This window comes from Globicephala melas, chromosome Y (assembly GCF_963455315.2).
Source record: "Globicephala melas chromosome Y, mGloMel1.2, whole genome shotgun sequence".
Classification (NCBI taxonomy): Eukaryota; Metazoa; Chordata; class Mammalia; order Artiodactyla; family Delphinidae; genus Globicephala; species Globicephala melas.
Window position 1 is genome coordinate 5,696,141 of NC_083336.1, and position 9,528 is coordinate 5,705,668.

Genomic DNA, 9,528 nt, shown 5'->3' on the forward strand with positions numbered 1-9,528 from the left:
TTGTCTCCAGGATAATTGATTTCTTACAGAAAGACATTAAGAATTTCTTCAAGGAAACCATGCTGAAATTTTATGGAGTCCTAAAGAAAAAAGGTATGGGCACATTTTAAAATGTCTCAGGATCACCTTTAACAACCTTCAGTATATCCAACAAATAATTCTAAAATTTAAAAGGAACTACAAAAATACCCAAATTGCCAAAGCAATTTTAAGAAAAAGGAACAAACCTGGAGGTATCACACTCCCTGACTTCAGACTATACTACAGAGTCACAGTCATCAAAACAGTATGGTACTGGCACATAAAAAGGCACATAGATCAATAGAACAGGCTAGAAAGCCCAGAAATATACCATGTACTTATGGTCAATTAGTCTTCAACAAAGGAGGCAAGAATATACAATGGAGAAAAGAAAGTCTCTTCAACAAGATGTGCTGGGAAAACTGGACAGCTCTATGTAAATCAATGAAATTAGAACATTCCCTCACACCATATACAAAAATAAAGTCAAAATGGATTAAAGACCTAAATATAAGACCTGAAACCATAAAAATTCTAGAAGAGAACATAGGCAGAACACTCTTTGACATAAATTATAACACTATTTTTAAAATCTGTTTGCTAAGGCAAAAGAAACAAAAGCAAAAATAAAAAATGGGATCTAATTAAACATAAAAGCTTTTGCACAGCAAAGGAAGCATGCATAAAAAAAACCCCTGCTAAATGGGAGAAAATATTTACACCTGTCAGATGGCTATCATCAAAAAGACAGCAAACAACAAGTGTTGGCAAGGATATGGAGAAAGGGAACCCTCCTACACTGTCAGTTCAAATATAAATTGGTACAGCCATTATACAGCTATATATAAAAATATAGCTACCATATGATCCAGCAATCCCACTGCTGGATATTTTTCCAAAGGAAACAAAACCACTGATTTGGAAAGATATTTGCACCCCAGTATTCACAGTAGCATTGTTTACAATAGCCAAGACATGGAAGCAACCTAACTGTCTATCAACAGATGAATGGAGGAGGAGGAGTCAAGATGGCAGGCTAGGAGAATGCGGAATTCACATCTCTGCACAACTAGGGCACCTACCAGGCACCGGTAGGGGACCACAGACACCTAAGGGGATGGGAGGAAACCCCAGCTACTGGGTAGGGCATGGGGAGGGAGTGAGGGGAAAGACAAAGTGAAGGTGGGATGGGACTAGTGACCCTGAAGCGTGGCTGGGGAAGGGGTAGGGATCCCATGCCCAAAGGGGTAAATTGAGGGACCATTGGGAGGGCAGAGGATCAGAAGGGAACATGGCCAGTTTTCCCCTGCCTGGGAGCCTATGGAGATCCCGGGCCTGATCCTCTGCCCACCAAGGCCCCCTCCAGCCACATGGGTCCTGATGGAGTGGAAGGGAGGGAAGGGGGAGCAAAAGTAAAGGCTGTACTTCCAGGACCAACACCGCTGAAGGGCGGCTGGGGGAGGGGAGGAGTTCTTACACCCCGTGGGACCCACTCACAGTTAGGGGTCCAGTGGGGATGGGGGAGACCCTGGGGAAGATGGGGTGGAGGGGGCACAAAGGAATGGAAGTGCTTTCCCTGTCCACCTAGGCACCAGGAAGCCTGTTGGGCTCCTGGGCCTAATCCTCTACACTCAGAGCCTCACTCCTGCCACTCAGAACCCAAGCCCCACCCCTACACCCCCACCTAGGACCCTACCTCTACACCCAGAGACACCCTATGAGACCCCCTCCAACACACTGGGCCTATGGGCCTAAACCCCACCCAGGTCACTACCTCTACACTCAGAGACCTCCTCTGAGACCCCCTACAACTTTCTGGGCCTAAACCTCACCCACACACCCCACCCAGAGCCCTACCTCCGAACTCTGGAACCCCACTCTAGAAGCCCTCCTTTCCACGTGCTGTCCTCTCCCCTTCTGTGCAGGTCCTAAGCAGAGGCCCTGCCCCATGCTTGAATGCCGTCCCATCCAGGCCCCACTCCCAGGGCCTTTTCCAGCTGCCTGGGTCCTAAGCCCAGCCTCATGCTAAAATGTCACCCCCACCTACCTAGATCTCACCCCACCCTAAACCCCACCCCACCTAAGTTCCACCACTGCCTAAACTCAGCCCCTCATAGTCAAGGCTTTTTCTTTTTCTTTTCTCCTCTTTTAGATTGGGGTTCTCTTTTACCTTGTTGTTGATTCATTTATATTTTTAGTTTTTCTAATAAATCTTATTTTTCTAAGTTTACTTTATTCTTTATACTTTTATTGTTCTGTGCCTTTTGGCTTGTTCCCCACTGCACCCCCCCACCCTTTTTTTTTTTTTTTCTTATTTTGGTTCTGGTTTTGTTTTACCTTATTGCAGTTGTTTCAATTATATTTTTATTTTTCCTAATATATTTTTTATCTTTATAATTTTATTTTGTGTTTTATTCTTTGTTATCATACTGCTCCTTCTTTTCTTTTTTTTTTTGCCACATCACTTAGTTTGTGGAATCTTAGTTCCCAGGCTAGAGGTCAGGCCTGAGCTCCTGTGGTGGGAGCTCCAAATCCAAACCACTGGACTAACAGAGAACCTCAGACCCCAGGGAATATAAATCAGAGTGAGGCCTCCCAGAGGTCTTCATCTTGGCACAAAGACCCGGCTGTGTCCAAATGCCTGCAAACTCCAGTGCTGGACCCCTCAGGCCAAACAGCCAGTAAGACAGGAATACAGCCCCACCCATAAAAAGAAAAAATGAAATGACAAAAGTATATTACAGATGAAGGAGCAAGGTAAAAAACTGCAGGACAATATAAATGAAGATGAAATCAGCAACCTACCTGAAAAAGAATTCAGAGTAATGATAGTAAAGATGATCCAAATCTCAGAAACAGAATGGAGAAAATACAAGAAACATTTAACAAGGATTTAGAAGAACTAAAGAGCAAACAAACAGTAATGAACAACACAATAACTGAAATTAAAAATACTTTAGAAGGAATCAACATCAGAATAACTGAGGCAGAAGACAGATAAGTGACCTAGAAGATAAAATAGTGGAAATAACTAGTGCAGAGAAGAATAAAGAAAGAAAGAAATGAGGAAAGTCTCAGAGATCTCTGGGACAAAATTAATCACACCAACATTCAAATTATAGGTGTCCCAGAGGAAGAAGAGAAAAAGAAAGGGTCTGAGAAAATATTTGAAGAGATTATAGTGAAAAACTTCCCTAAAATGGAAAAGGAAATAGCCAATCAAATCCAGGAAGCACAGAGAGTCCCATACAGGATAAACCCAAAAAGAAACATGCTGAGACACATATTAATCAAACTATCAAAAATTAAATAAAAAGAAAAAATATTAAAAGCAGCAAGGGAAAAGCAACAAATAACATACAAGGGAATCCTCATAAGGTTAACAGCTGATCTTTCAGCAGAAACTCTGCAAGCCAGCAGGGTGTGTAAGGACATAATTAAAGTGATAAAAGGGAAAAACCTACAACCAAGGTTACTCTACCAATCAAGGATCTCATTCAGATTTGATGGAGAAATTAAAAGTTTTACAGACAAGCAAAAGCAATGAAAATTCAGCACCACCAAACCAGATTTACCAAAAATGCTTCTAGGCAGGAAACACAAGAGAAGGAAAAGACCTACCATAACAAACCCAAAACAATTAAGAAAATGGTAATAGGAACATACATATCGATAATTACCTTAAATGTATATAGATTAAATGCTCCAACCAAAATACACAGAAAGCTGAATGGATAAAAATCAAGACCCATATATATACTGTCTATAAGAGACTCACTTCAAACTTAGGGACACATACAGACTGAAAGTGAAGAGATGGAAAAAGATATTCCACGCAAATGAAAATCACAGGAAAGCTGGAGTAGCAATACTCATATCAGTTAAAATGGACTTTAAAATAAAGACTGTTACAGGAGATAAGGAAGGACACTACATAATGACCAAGGGATCAATCCTAGAAGAAAACATAAAAATTATAAATATTTATTCACCCAACATAGGAGCATCTCAATACATAAGGCAAATGCTAACTGCCATGAAAGGAGAAATCAACAGTAACACAATAATAGTGGGGACTTTAAGATTCCACTTACACCAATAGACAGATCATCCAGACAGAAAATAAATAAGGAAACACAAGATTTAAAGGACACAATAGACCAGATAGACTTAATTGATATTTTTAGGATATTCCACCCAAAAGTGGAAGATACACTTTCTTCTCAAGTGCACATAGAATGTTCTCCAGACTAGATCATGTCTTGGGTCACAAATCAAGTCTTGGAAGATTTAAGAAAATTGAAATTGTATCAAGTATCTTTTCTGACCACAGGGTTATGAGATTAGAAATCAATTAAAGAAAAAAAAACAGTAAAAAACATGAATACATGGAAGCTGAACAATGCACTGCTAAATAATCAAGAGATCACTGAAGAAATCGAAGGGGAAATTAAAAAATACCTAGAAACAAATGACAACGAAAACACAATGATCCAAAATTTCTGGGACACAGAAAAAGCAGTACTAAGAGGGAAGTTCCTGGCAATTCAAGCTCACCTCAAGAAACAAGAAAAATTTCAAATAAACAATCTAAACTTGCACCTAAAGGAACTAGAGGAAGAAGAACAAACAAAACCCAAAGTTAGTAGAAGGAAAGAAATCATAAAGATCAGAGCAGAAATAAATGAAATAGAAACAAAGAAAACAATAACAAAGATCAATAAAACTAAAAGCTGGTTCTTTGAAAAGATAAATAAAATTGATAAAACTTTAGGCACACATCAAGAAAAAAAGGGAGAGGACTCAAATCAATAAAATCAGAAATGACAAAGGAGAGATTACAACTGACACTGAAGAAATACAAAAGATCATAAAAGATTACTACAAGCAACTATGTGTCAATAAAATGGACAACCTGGAAGAAATGGACAAATTCTTGGAAAAGTACAACCTTCCAAGATTGAACCAGGAAGAATTAGAAAACATAAACAGACCAATCACAGGTAATAAAATTGAAACTAATTAAAAATCTTCCAACAAACAAAAGTCCAAACTCTTCCAAAAAATTTCAGAGGGAGGAACACTCCCAAACTCATTCTACTAGGCCATCACCCGGATACCAAAACAAGACAAAGATATCACAAAATAAAGAAAATTATAGACTAATATTACTGATGAACATAGATGCAAAAATCCTCAAAAAAATATAGCAAAGAGAATCCAACAACACATTAAAAGGATCATACACCATGATCAAGTGGGATTTACCCCAGGGATGCAAGGATTGTTCAGTATATGCAAATCAATCAATGTGATACACTATATTAACAAACTGAAGAATAAAATCCATATGATAATCTCAATAGATGCTGAAAAGTTTTTGACAAAATTCAACACCCATTTATGATAAAAACTCTCCAGAAAGTGGGCATAGAGAGAACCTACCTCAACATAATAAATGCCATATATGACAAACCCACAGCAAACATCACTCCCAATAGTGAAAACTGAAAGCATTTCCTCTAAGATCAGGAACACGACAAGGATGTCCATTCCTTGCCACTATTCAACATAGTATTGGAAGTCCTAGCCACAGCAATCAGAGAAGAAAAAGAAATATAAGAAATACAAATTGGAAAAGAAGAAATCTAAAACTGTCACTGTTTGCAAATGACATGATACTATACATAGAATATCTTAGAGAAGTAACCAGAAAACTACTAGAACTAATCAGTGAATTTGGTAAGGTTGCAGTATACAAAATTAATGCACAGAAATCTCTGGTATTCATATACACTAACAATGAAAGATCAGAAAGAGAAATTAAGGAAACAATCCCATATACCACTGCAATAAAAAGAACAAAATACCTAGGAATAAACCTACCTAAGGAGACCAAATACCTGTACTCAGAAAACTATGAAATACTGACAAAAAATCAAAGATAACGTAAACACATGAGAGATATACCATGCTCCTGGACTGGAAGAATCAATATTGTGAAAATGACTATACAATCCAAAGGAATCTACAGGTTCAATGTAATCCCTATCAAATTACCAATGGCACTTTTCTCAGAACTTGAACAAGAAATTTTACAATTTGTATCGAAACACAAAAGACCCTGAATAACCAAAGCAATTTTAAGAAAGAAAAATGGAGCTGGAGGAATCAGGTCCCTGACTTCAGACTATACTAAAAGCTACAGTAATCAAGACAATATGGTACTGACATAAAAACAGAATTATAGATCAATGGAACAGGACAGAAAGCCCAGAGATAAACTGACACACTTATGGTCAACTTATCTTTGACGTAGGAGGCAAGTATATACAATGGAGAAAAGACAGACTCTTCAATAAGTGGTGCTGGGAAAAATGGACAGCTGCATGTAAAAGAATGAAATTAGAACACGCTCTAACACCATACAAAAAAATAAACTCAAAATGGATTAAAGACCTAAATGTAAGGCAAGACACTATAAAACTCTTAGAGGAAAACATAGGCAGAACACTCTGACATAAATCACAGCAAGATCTTTTTGACCCTCCTCCTAGAGAAATGGAAATAAAAACAAAAATAAACAAATGGGACCTAATGAAACAAAATCTTTCTCACAGCAAAGGAAACCATAAACAAGAGAAAAGACAACCCTCAGAATGGGAGAAAATATTTGCAAACGAAGCAACTGACAAAGGATTCATCTCCAAAATATATAAGCAGCTCATGCAGCTCAATATCACAAAAACAGACAACCCAATCCAAAAAAGGGGTGGAAGACCTAAAGAGACATTTCTCCAAGGAAGACATACAGATGGCCAACAAATACATGAAAATATGCTCAACATCACTATCATTAAAGAAATGCAAATCAAAATTATGGTGAGGTATCACCTCACACTGGTCAGAATGACCATCATCAAAAAATCTACAAACAATAAATGCTGGAGAGGGTGTGGAGAAAAGGGAACCCTCCTGCACTGTTGGTGGGAATGTAAATTGATATAGCCACTATGGAGAAAAGTATGGAGGTTCCTTAAAAAACTAAGAATAGAACAGCCACATGACCCAGCAATCCCACTATCCCTGAGAAAACCATGATTCAAAAAGAGTCATGTACCACAATGTTCATTGCAGCACTATTTATAACAGCCAGGACATGGAAGCAACCTAAATGTCTGTCAACAGATGAATGGACAAAGAAGATGTGGCACATATATACAATGGAATATTACTCAGCCATAAAAAGGAATGAAATTGAGTTATTTGTAGTGAGGTAGATGGACCTAGAGTCTGTCATACAGAATGAAGTGAGTCAGAAAGAGAAAAACAATTACTGTATGCTAACGAATATACGTGGAATTTAAAAAAACAGTACTGACGAACCTAGTGTTAGGGCAAGAATAAAGACGCAGACATAGAGAATGGACTTGAGGGTATGGGGGGGAAAGGGAAGCTGGGATGAAGTGAGAGGGTAGCATTGACATATATATACTGCCAAATGTAAAATGGATGGCTAGTGGGAAGTTGCTGCATAGCACAGGGGGATCAGCTCGGTGCTTTGTGACTACCTAGACGGATGGGATAGGGAGGGTGGGAAGAAGGTTCATGAGGAGGGGATATAGGGATATATGTATACATATAGCTGATTCACTTTGTTGTACGGTAGAAACTAACACAACATTGTAAAGCATTTATACTCCAATAAAGATGTGAAACAAAAAAATCCTGAACAACAACAACAAAAAACAACTTAATGGATAAAGAAGATGTGGTACATATATATAATGGAATATTACTCAGCCATAAAAAGAGAATGAAATAATGCCATTTGCAACAATGTGGATGGACATAGAGAATACTGTGTTAGTGAAATAAGTCTGACAGAGAAATACAGATACTCTATATTATCACTTATATGGAAGAACAGCTTGTTCTTTTTAACTAATAGCCTATCGAAATTCACATCTTCTCTTGAGACACTGCTACTGAGTCAGAACAGGATTTCCCACCTGCCATTCAGCTTTCTTTAGGAGTCCAGCGTTTGACACACATCAATTTAAGTTCCAACCAGCTCAAGATGATCAACAAGTCCACGTGTGAAACTAAGACCACCACCAAGTTAGCCATTTTAGAACTAGGTAGAAACCCTTTTGACTGTACCTGTGGCATGGGAGACTTTTGAGAATGGATATCTGAACATCACAATTCCCAGATTGACAGACGTCATTTGCGCCAGTCCTGGGGATCAACAAGGCAAGAGTATTGTGAGTCTAGAGCTCACAACTTGTGTTTCAGATACCATTGCGGCAATATTCTGTTTCTTCACATTTTTTGTCACCATCTCAGTTATGCTGGCTGCCCTGGCTCATCATTGGTTTTACTGGGATGCTTGGTTTCTCTATCATGTGTGCTTAGCTAAGGTAAAAGGCTACAGGTCTCTTTCCACATCCCAGACTTTCTACGATGCTTACGTTTCTTATGACACCAAAGATGCCTCTGTCACGGACTGGGTGATCAATGAGCTGCGCTTCCACCTGGAAGAGACTGAGGACAAAAATGTGCTCCTCTGTTTAGAGGAAAGGGATTGGGACCCGGGACTCGCCATCATCGACAACCTCATGCAGAGCATCAACCAAAGCAGGAAAACAATATTTGTTCTAACCAAAAAGTATGCCAAAAACTGGAACTTTAAAACAGCTTTCTACTTGGCCTTGCAGAGGCTAATAGATGAGAATATGGATGTGATTGTCTTTATTCTGCTGGAGCCAGTGTTGAAGCACTTGTATTTGAGGCTGTGGCAGAGGATCTGCAAGAGCTCCATACTCCAGTGGCCTGACAAGCCCTAGGTGGAAGGCTTGTTTTGGCAGAATCTGAAAAATGTCGTCTTAACTGCAGATGACTCATGGTATACCAGTCTGTACATTGAAGGAGGGAATTATACAAGGGTATAAATAAATACGCTTGTATTTACACAAGGAAGTGGGAAACACTGGGGACATTTAAGAAGCCTCCTTACCACACTTTCTTTTCAATATCTGAGCATTTTTACATTCCTAGTGAATAGTTTCGATGTGTTAATTTTCTGTTGATACTTATTATATACCCATGGCTATATAGTTTTAATGGTGCTGCATTAGTTTGTCTTTTACAGTTATTTATTACAAATACTGATTTCAATATTTCACTTCTAAAATTTAGATAGTATTTGATTCCTGAGGTGAACTGAGTTTTTAAAGTGTTTTCTAGTTCTTAACTATTTTTTAAAATGGTTACAGCTAAGTTACAATCCTTTAGTATATCTGTCAATTGCCATTACTGTAAATCTTAAAATTAATGATTAAAAATGGTATAGTTCTCATAATTACTGTAAGACAAGAATACAGTTAGGAGACAGACCTGTAATATAAAAACAATTCTCATTTCTACTGGATTTTTTGAGACTTCCTTTTCTGTTTTTTGGAAGAAATCACAATGGAATCAATTTTCATGATATTTTTACATTAA

The 9,528-nt window shown here is 38.2% G+C and overlaps 1 pseudogene; it reads left to right on the top strand.

The window, feature by feature from the left end:
* The first annotated feature begins 2,765 nt into the window (after positions 1-2,765).
* On the top strand, positions 2,766-8,975 carry LOC115849618 (toll-like receptor 8; annotated as a pseudogene).
* The last annotated feature ends 553 nt before the right edge of the window (positions 8,976-9,528 follow it).